Below are 8,259 nucleotides of genomic sequence, written 5' to 3'. Positions count from 1 at the left end.
ATGGAAGGCCTCCCATATGACGACAGGTTGGAGAAGTTGGATTTGTTTAGCTTAGAAAAAAGAGATTGATATGTATCAATACATGTGTGGTCAATATAAAGGACTGGCACATGACTTATTCCTTCCAAAGACAACACTAATGACATGGGGGCACTCACTGTGAGTGGAAGAAAGGCAATTCAAGCAGCTAAATAGGAAAAGGTTCTTTACAGTTAGAGCAGTCAGACTGTGGAATGCCCTACCACAAGAGGTAGTAATGGCAGATACTATAACAGCTTTAAAAAAAGGGCTGGATGATTTCCTCAGTACACACAACATTGATGGTTATAAGTGACTTAGGGACAAAATGTAGAATTAGTGGAGGAAGGTTGAAGTAGATGGAGCTAGGTCTTTTTTCAAACCTATGTAACGCCTTGTGCGCACGCTGCTTTGTTTGCTGCAGTTTGCCATTTCCCAGCAAAGTCTATGAGAAATCTGAAAGACTCTTCGCACGTTGCTTCTTTTTTTGCCTGCAGCTTTGGTTGCAGAAAAAAGAAGCAGCGTGCCACTTTTTTTCTGCCTTTTACCTGTGTTTTGCCACTGACAATGTTAAAAAAAGCAAGGGCAAAAATGCACCAAAACACGGCAAAAAAGTATTGAAAATGCGGCAAAAACTGACGCATTTTTTGACGCTTTTTTTGGCCAGAGGTGAGTTTTTCTGTCAGAGGGTACATTTTTCGCTGGAGAAACAAAACTGCAGTGTGTGCACATACCCTTACTATGTAAATTCCAAAGTGCAGGCAAGTGGTAAAAATAAAATGCAGTTCTGCCATTGAGTTTTATTTTTACGGTATTGATGATTTCCCAAGTCATTGTTACTGCACAATGAACATAATGAATCTATTTAATAATTATGATACAGTCAGGTAAGTGGTGCGGGAAAAAAAGGAGGAAATTTGTTTACAAAAAAAGTGGTTTGTTCCCGTTTAACACTAGATCCTATGGGCAGCTATCCCACTTCATGCACATACATATGCATAGATCAGTCCTCTGTCAGAAAAGACTCACTAGTTACTATGGATAAAGTAGCTCTACAGTGTTCAGTCTCTGTGCAGGGAACAATAGGAACAACTAGCCATGAAAGTGGGGAGACTTCAATGAAAGTGGGAGAAAATATCACACAAGACCAGGGCTAAAGCTGTTTTTAGAAGAAAGGAGCTATGATTTTCTAATCCTTTTTGGCTTTCATATGCAGACTGCAGTTATCACATTGGCCACTAGATGTCTCTATGACCAGATATACTGCAGACTGGAGAAACCTGCTTTACTGCGTGCTGCCAAAATTAATGTGATCTGTTTATCATAATTACTTTGAGGCTGGTGACATTGCAATTGATTTACACTACCCATGGCTAAATAATCAGAATATTGCATAGACATTTACTAACGGACAAAAGTATTGAGGTAATATTGCATGTAACGCTGGCCTCATACTCCGAGATTTGACCTAAGACACTCATAACTGTGGAAACTACCGCCAAACACTTCACGTATATACGTACCCAGTGTTCAGCCCTATAGGATGAGTGAGGCTATAAGACTTCTTATTATGGGACTGCACAACTAAACAATAAGCAATTTTTGTGACATCACATGGTCAAAAAAAATCTAAATGGATATCTCAAAAACAAGAGGCTAGGCAGGAAAGCAATCCCATATAACATTACCCCACTAATGACAGGAACTGTCTACCGCCATGGCACGCAGGTCAGGCTCCCGCTGAGGGCCCGTCTTGCATTCGTGACTTCTCCTTGGCCCTGTGCTTCTTAATTATGATGAATGTTTCTTGAAATGAACTTAATTCCAAATGCTGACAAATGCAATTTGAGCCATTTAACTGTTTGGTACAGATGCCGGGGGCGGCGAGGGAAGGCTCACGATTAATTCATCAGTCTCAATTGAGACATTTTGCTGTCCGGGAGAGTTAATTACTTGGAAATATAGAAAAGGGAAGGCATTAACCCTGTGGGTGCTGAGCGAATGAAACCGATCAGTAATAAGAGGAACACGTTATGTATTTTTAGAGATCATAAAACGAGTGATTGGTGCTGGCAATGGGTTGATGCCATAAGCGGCTCACTCACACCATATGCAGTTTGACATGTTCTCCACTGGGCAATTATATCATACATGGATGGAGTCCACTCCGGCTGTGATCCTGAATGGGTCCGTCCTACAATGGGCAATTGACTAATTTTCCTAAAAGGTATTTTCCATATTAAAAATGCATTGCCACAAAGGCTTGACTAAAAAAAAAATAAAAAAAAAAAAAAATCATTATTTACCCTCTGCTACTCCGGAGCCGCTTCTTTGCCACTTACAGCCAGTCTTTGATGACATTGTTGCAGCAGTGACATCACGACTAGAGCATGTGACTGCTGCAGCCAATCAGTGGGCGCAGTGCTCATGCTGAGGCAGACGCCACAAGCCCGCTAAGCCCAGTAATCTGGTGGACTGGTCCTGATGTCACTGATGTCCACAAGGATTGGTGAAGAGGGGCGGATAGGAAGCGCTGGACCATCGGGGGAGGGGGGGGTAATGATGACTTGATTTTTATAGTCAGTCAATCATTTGGGGAGTTAAAATCTGAAAAAACAAACCCCTTTCATATGTATAGACTTCAATGAGGAGATGTGCACATGTACATCTTATAATATGGACAACTTATTTTTTAACGGGGCAACACATTACCTACCACTGTAATCCTACCTCTGCTGATAAGGAGTATGCTGAAAAGTGTTCCTGAAAGGATAGGAAGTATGAGTCTAAAATAGCGCCAGTGGTTGGTATGAAAATTGCAGGTTCACTAATATAGCTTTATAATAAAACATCATGATATTGAAAAAAACAACATTACTCCCCCCAAATCTATAAACTCAAAGCAAAAACCTGATTCAAATAATAAGGCTGTGACCAAGTGACGTTTTTTTCTGCATTTTTTTACATGCATTTTTCCTTCATATAAATTTAAATCAATAAAAGCAAGGAAAAAGCATCGCAGCAAAGTCTATGAGAATCCTGACTTGCCGTGAACATGCTGCTCTTTTTTTCTTGCAAATTTTGTTGCAAATAAAAGAAGCAGCATAAGGCTATGTGCGCACAGTGCGTTTTTGCGCGTTTTTCGGGTGCGTTTTTGGCCTCAAAACTGCAAGACTTTGCTCCCCCAGCAAAGTCTATGAGTTTTCATTTTTGCTGTCCGCACACAACTTTTTTTTTAAGCTGCGTTTTTTAGCTTAAAAAAAAAAATGGACATGTAAATTCTTTCCTGCGTTTTTCTGTTTTCCCCCCATGCAATGCATTGGAAAAACGCAGCAAAACGCAGCCAAAAACGCACCAAATCCCACCTATACCAGGACACTGTATTCAGTGGTGGTATCCCCATTGATGTTTGAAATGTTTTACAGGACTTATCGGAAAGGTCCTGAAGTTCGATATTGGTTCTATATGTTTACAGCTGCAATTGCATTAACTTTATTTCTTTGCAGGGACAGGCTTATTACTGTTGGAGGGTTAACCACACTTAATTGCAGGGCAGAAAGTGTCTTATACCTGGGATCCTGGTTCTATAAAAAGATCTATGTGATATGGGGTCAGAGCTGATATTTATGACCTGGAATGTCAGAGGCCTTAAATTGCCCAAAAAACGTATTAAGGTATTCTCCCAAATTAAGCAAGTCAAGGCCCAACTGGTGGTACTGGTAGAGACTCACCTCACACGGGACACAGCCAGACTAGTAAACAAACCGTGGGTACAATGGTCGGCACATGCGTTCCACACCAGCTACTCCAGGGGTGTCTCTCTATTGGTCCATAGACATATCCGTTGGGAAGTGAAGGTGGTGAGGCGTGACCCGGAGGGGCGATTTGTGTTTATATATGCGTCTATAAACTCTAGAGATTATGTGATGTTATGTATTTACAACCCCCCGCCAGCTCGCATCTCCATTCTTAAACAAGCAATGAGCTTTGCCCTCAATTATCCAGATGCGTATGTGTTATGTATGGGGGATTTTAATCTTGTGATGAATGAGAAGCAGGACAGGTTTCGGATGGATGGAGGGGGACAACATTCGACCACACACTTGACTGATTTGCGATTTGCAGGAATGTGCGGAGGGAGGTGGGTGGATTGACCTTTGGCGACTCCGGCATTCTAACACCCGAGAATATACATGTCATTCTTCTACTAGACGCACGCTGTCCCGACTAGATTATATTTTTGGGTCGAGCAATATCGCAACCTGGGTGGATGACGTGGTACACGGGGTCAGGGGCATATCAGATCACAGCCCAGTGATTCTTACTATGAAGACTAACCAAGGTGTTGGTAAACCCTTTTGGAGGTTAAACCCCTTTTGGCTGAAACTAATAGATCAAAGTGATAGAACTCTGACCCAAATAGAGGATTTCCTGGAAGCCCACCCTAAACCCTGGAATATTAACTTGGTGTGGGACACTCTTAAAGCCTACCTTAGAGGGTGTTTGTCTTCAACCATAACATATCTTAAAAGAGTGACTAAAACTGAGGATGATATAGTAGAGGGGAGACTTAGGGACTTAGAGGCAATATATATATATCGGCCCCAACCGATGGAAATAGAGCGGCCTGGATGCAATCATATAGGTTATATATGCAGCACTCTGAGACCAAGTCCAAACGCAAATTGTTCTTTACCCGACAATCATATTTTGAGCTTGGAAATCAATCCAGTAAATTATTGGCATATATGGTTAGGTAACACAACACTTCAAATACAATATTGGGTATACGGAGGATGGATGGCTCAATAGCTACATCCCCTGAAGATATTTTAGAGTGCTTTTGTGAATACTATAAAACTCTATACACATCTAGAAATCCTCATGGAGTTCAAAGTTGCGTGACATATTTGTCGGATTTGGAGTTTCCCACTTTGAGTGAATCACAACGGGAGTCTCTGGAGGCGGACATCACACTGGATGAAGTGATTACTGCCATCTCGGATATGGCTAGGGGGAAATCTCCGGGTCCAGATGGCCTTCCCATAGAATTCTATAGTAAATATTGTGACGTATTGGCCCCGATTCTTTTAGAGGTTTTCTCACATTTTTCAGCCGGCGACTCTCTACATGCTTCCTTGTACGAAGCACATATAGTCGTGCTGAGGAAGAAGGGTAAAGACCTACTAGACTTCGGTTCATACCGTCCTATATCCCTAGTTAACGTGGATTACAAGATCTTTACCAAAATACTGGCGTCCAGGCTTAATTCAGTCATATTGAGTATAGTTCACCCAGATCAAACCGGATTTATGCCTGGGAAAAACACCTCTATAAATATAAGACGGGTCCAGTCCATAGTGCAATATAGCACACTGGTCCAGGAGAACGAGTGGGCCTTGACCTCGCTGGACGCGGCCAAGGCATTTGACTCAGTAGAATGGCCATTTTTATTTGCCTGCCTCCAGAGATTCGCTTTTGGGCCTAAATTCAGTAATTGGATTCATATGTTGTATAGGTCCCCGACAGCCAGGATACTAGTCAATGGGGCTATGTCTACACCCTTCGCATTGAATCGGGGCACAAGACAGGGATGCCCTCTGTCTCCAGCATTGTTTTCACTAGTTATTGAAGCTTTGGCAATTAGAATCCGCTCTCATCCACAGATCACTGGAATCACTATAGCCGACCGAACAGATCAAATAGGGTTGTATGCGGATGACATGGTTGCCTTCTTAGATCGAGTGCAAGAGACTCTACTGGTGGTTATAGACACTATAGACAAATTTGGGGAGTTTTCGGGACTACGCATCAACTGGGATAAGTCGGCTTTGATGCCATTAATGCATGGGTCTGGAATGTCAATGGAGGGTAGGTCACCTTTGCAAGTGGTAACTAGCTTTAAATACCTGGGAATACACATACAGAAAGACAATACACTAGACCTGCAGACGAGTATAACACCACTTCTGGAGCACGTTAAACTTAAATATAACTTGTGGAGCAAGCTACCCCTGTCAGTGGTTGGCAGAATAAATTTAATCAAAATGATATTACTTCCAAAGCTTAGTTATACACTACAACATAGTGCACTATCAGTACCCAAATCCTTCTTCTCAATGTTGAACTCGCTTACTACCTCTTTCATATGGGGGAAATCCAGACCCAAACTTCGGTTATCCATTTTACAGAGATCCAAAAGACTGGGAGGGATGGCTTTACCGGAGTTCTTCCTCTACTACCTCGCGGGACAGCTTAGGGCACTAGAGACTTGGATGCCTGGATGTCAGCTGCCAAACTCTGAGAGTCACTTGGCACACACGGCTGGGACTGATTGTTTAGTGGGTTTTCTCGATTCAGAAGGACTGAGAACACCACGGCAATTACCCCTCCTCAGGTTGGCAAGTTAGTCTGGCGACAAGCCAAGAGGGTGGTACACTTCGAAGGGGTGGTGGCGGAACTCCCATTATGGGGGAATAGCCACTTCCATACTCTGAGAGATCACCCCTCGGCGCAATTCTGGGCCACTCACAGCGTCAGTGCATTAGGTGAACCACAACCTTCAAGTCCTTTGAACAAGTCCAGATTGAATATAATGTTCCAAGATCACAGTTTTTTAGATACCTGCAGATTCGCACAGCGATTCAATCCCACAAACAGAAAATTGGAGTGAGGAAATTGATATCATCACTTCCTATGATAGGTATTCTAAAATCACAAGGACCTCGAGGCCTCATCTCAGCTATATATACTTACCTGTTGTCAGTGGGGGTGGAGTCGGACCCCTTGCCAGCCCAGGATAGATGGAAATCTCTAATTCCCTCTCTACAGGGAGAGGAATGGGAAGAGATATTGGAATCTCCGACTGCGGTATCCCCTTCGGTTAATAAGTTGATTCAATGCTACATTGTCCACCAGGCATACCTTACTCCAACTCGATTATTTAGTATGGGCCGTTCTCGTACATCGGAGTGCCCGAGGGGTCATCTCTCAGGGGCAAATTTCATACATATGATTTGGAGCTGTCCCAATATATCTTCGTACTGGCGGGGAGTGACATCTCTGCTGACCTCGATTGTGTCGATTCCTGTTTTGTGTGACCCTTTGATATGCCAGTTTGGGGTGGTGGAGGAAGAGTCCTGGGATCATTACATGACAATATTCCTCAGAGAGGCATTGTTTCTGGCTAGGAAATTAATAGCTCTGAGGTGGATGGGAGATTCGAATCCAACTGTGCGGTCCTGGGTTAAACTAGTCAATACAACCATAGTCTATGAGCGGGTGGTATATTATAATAGGGGGTGCCCGGGAAAATTTAACAAAATCTGGGGTTTGTGGAATTCTTCTCCAGACACACTTGCGGAGGTTTGAGGGAGATTATGTGGATAATGGTGGTTCCCGTTAGATGTTGGGATATGAAACACTGTCCAATGGTATATTGAGGTATAATAATGCAATGTGGCTGTTGTTGTTCTTTCTTTCTTCCTTTTTCTATTCCTCTTTCTATCTTGTTTTCAAAATATGGTCATGCTGATAGTTAGAGCTGTTCTTATGCTCAATATAAAATTAGATATATATGCAAATGATAAGAAGTATGGATAATAACATTGTTCTATCTTAAGTGCTAAAGATATTATGGACTTTATATGACTGTGTATTGTTATATTTAAATATTACTATCTATATACTGAGCTATCTTTATATGGCAAATGTCAGTTGTACCATGTTTGAAATTGTTAATAAAACAAAGTTATAAAAAAAAAAACGCACCAAATCGCGGTAAAACCGCATGCATTTTTTGCTGCGTTTTTTTGCCGCGGGTGCGTTTTTAACGGCCAAAAACGCAGCATCATAAAAACGCAGAGTGTGCACATAGCCTAACAATTGTTTCTGCATTTGTTTCCTGCGTCTCTATAATCTCCTGCAGTGCTTTATCACTACAGTGGATTATAGCGCATCACTTTGCATACAACATGGTGTGTGAGGCTCTCCTTAGCTCAGTAACAGGGGGTCATCATGGTGATGATCCAGGATTACTATGGCAGCGATTGGGTTTCTGTGATCGCATTATAGAGACCTAATTGCAAGGAAGAAGTAAATTATTCCCCTCCCTGCCTTCTGATTGTTGCGATCGCACTGATCGTAGCATTCAGGGGGTTAAACGGCCGCGAGCATCGCTTCAGGCAGCGAGAGCTGGGTCCTGGCTGTAACATCAATTGCTATAACTAAATACCTAGAGAT

The sequence above is a fragment of the Anomaloglossus baeobatrachus genome, chromosome 5 (assembly GCF_048569485.1).
Source record: "Anomaloglossus baeobatrachus isolate aAnoBae1 chromosome 5, aAnoBae1.hap1, whole genome shotgun sequence".
In the NCBI taxonomy this organism is placed as follows: domain Eukaryota; kingdom Metazoa; phylum Chordata; class Amphibia; order Anura; family Aromobatidae; genus Anomaloglossus; species Anomaloglossus baeobatrachus.
Note: the sequence above shows the minus strand (reverse complement) of the source record.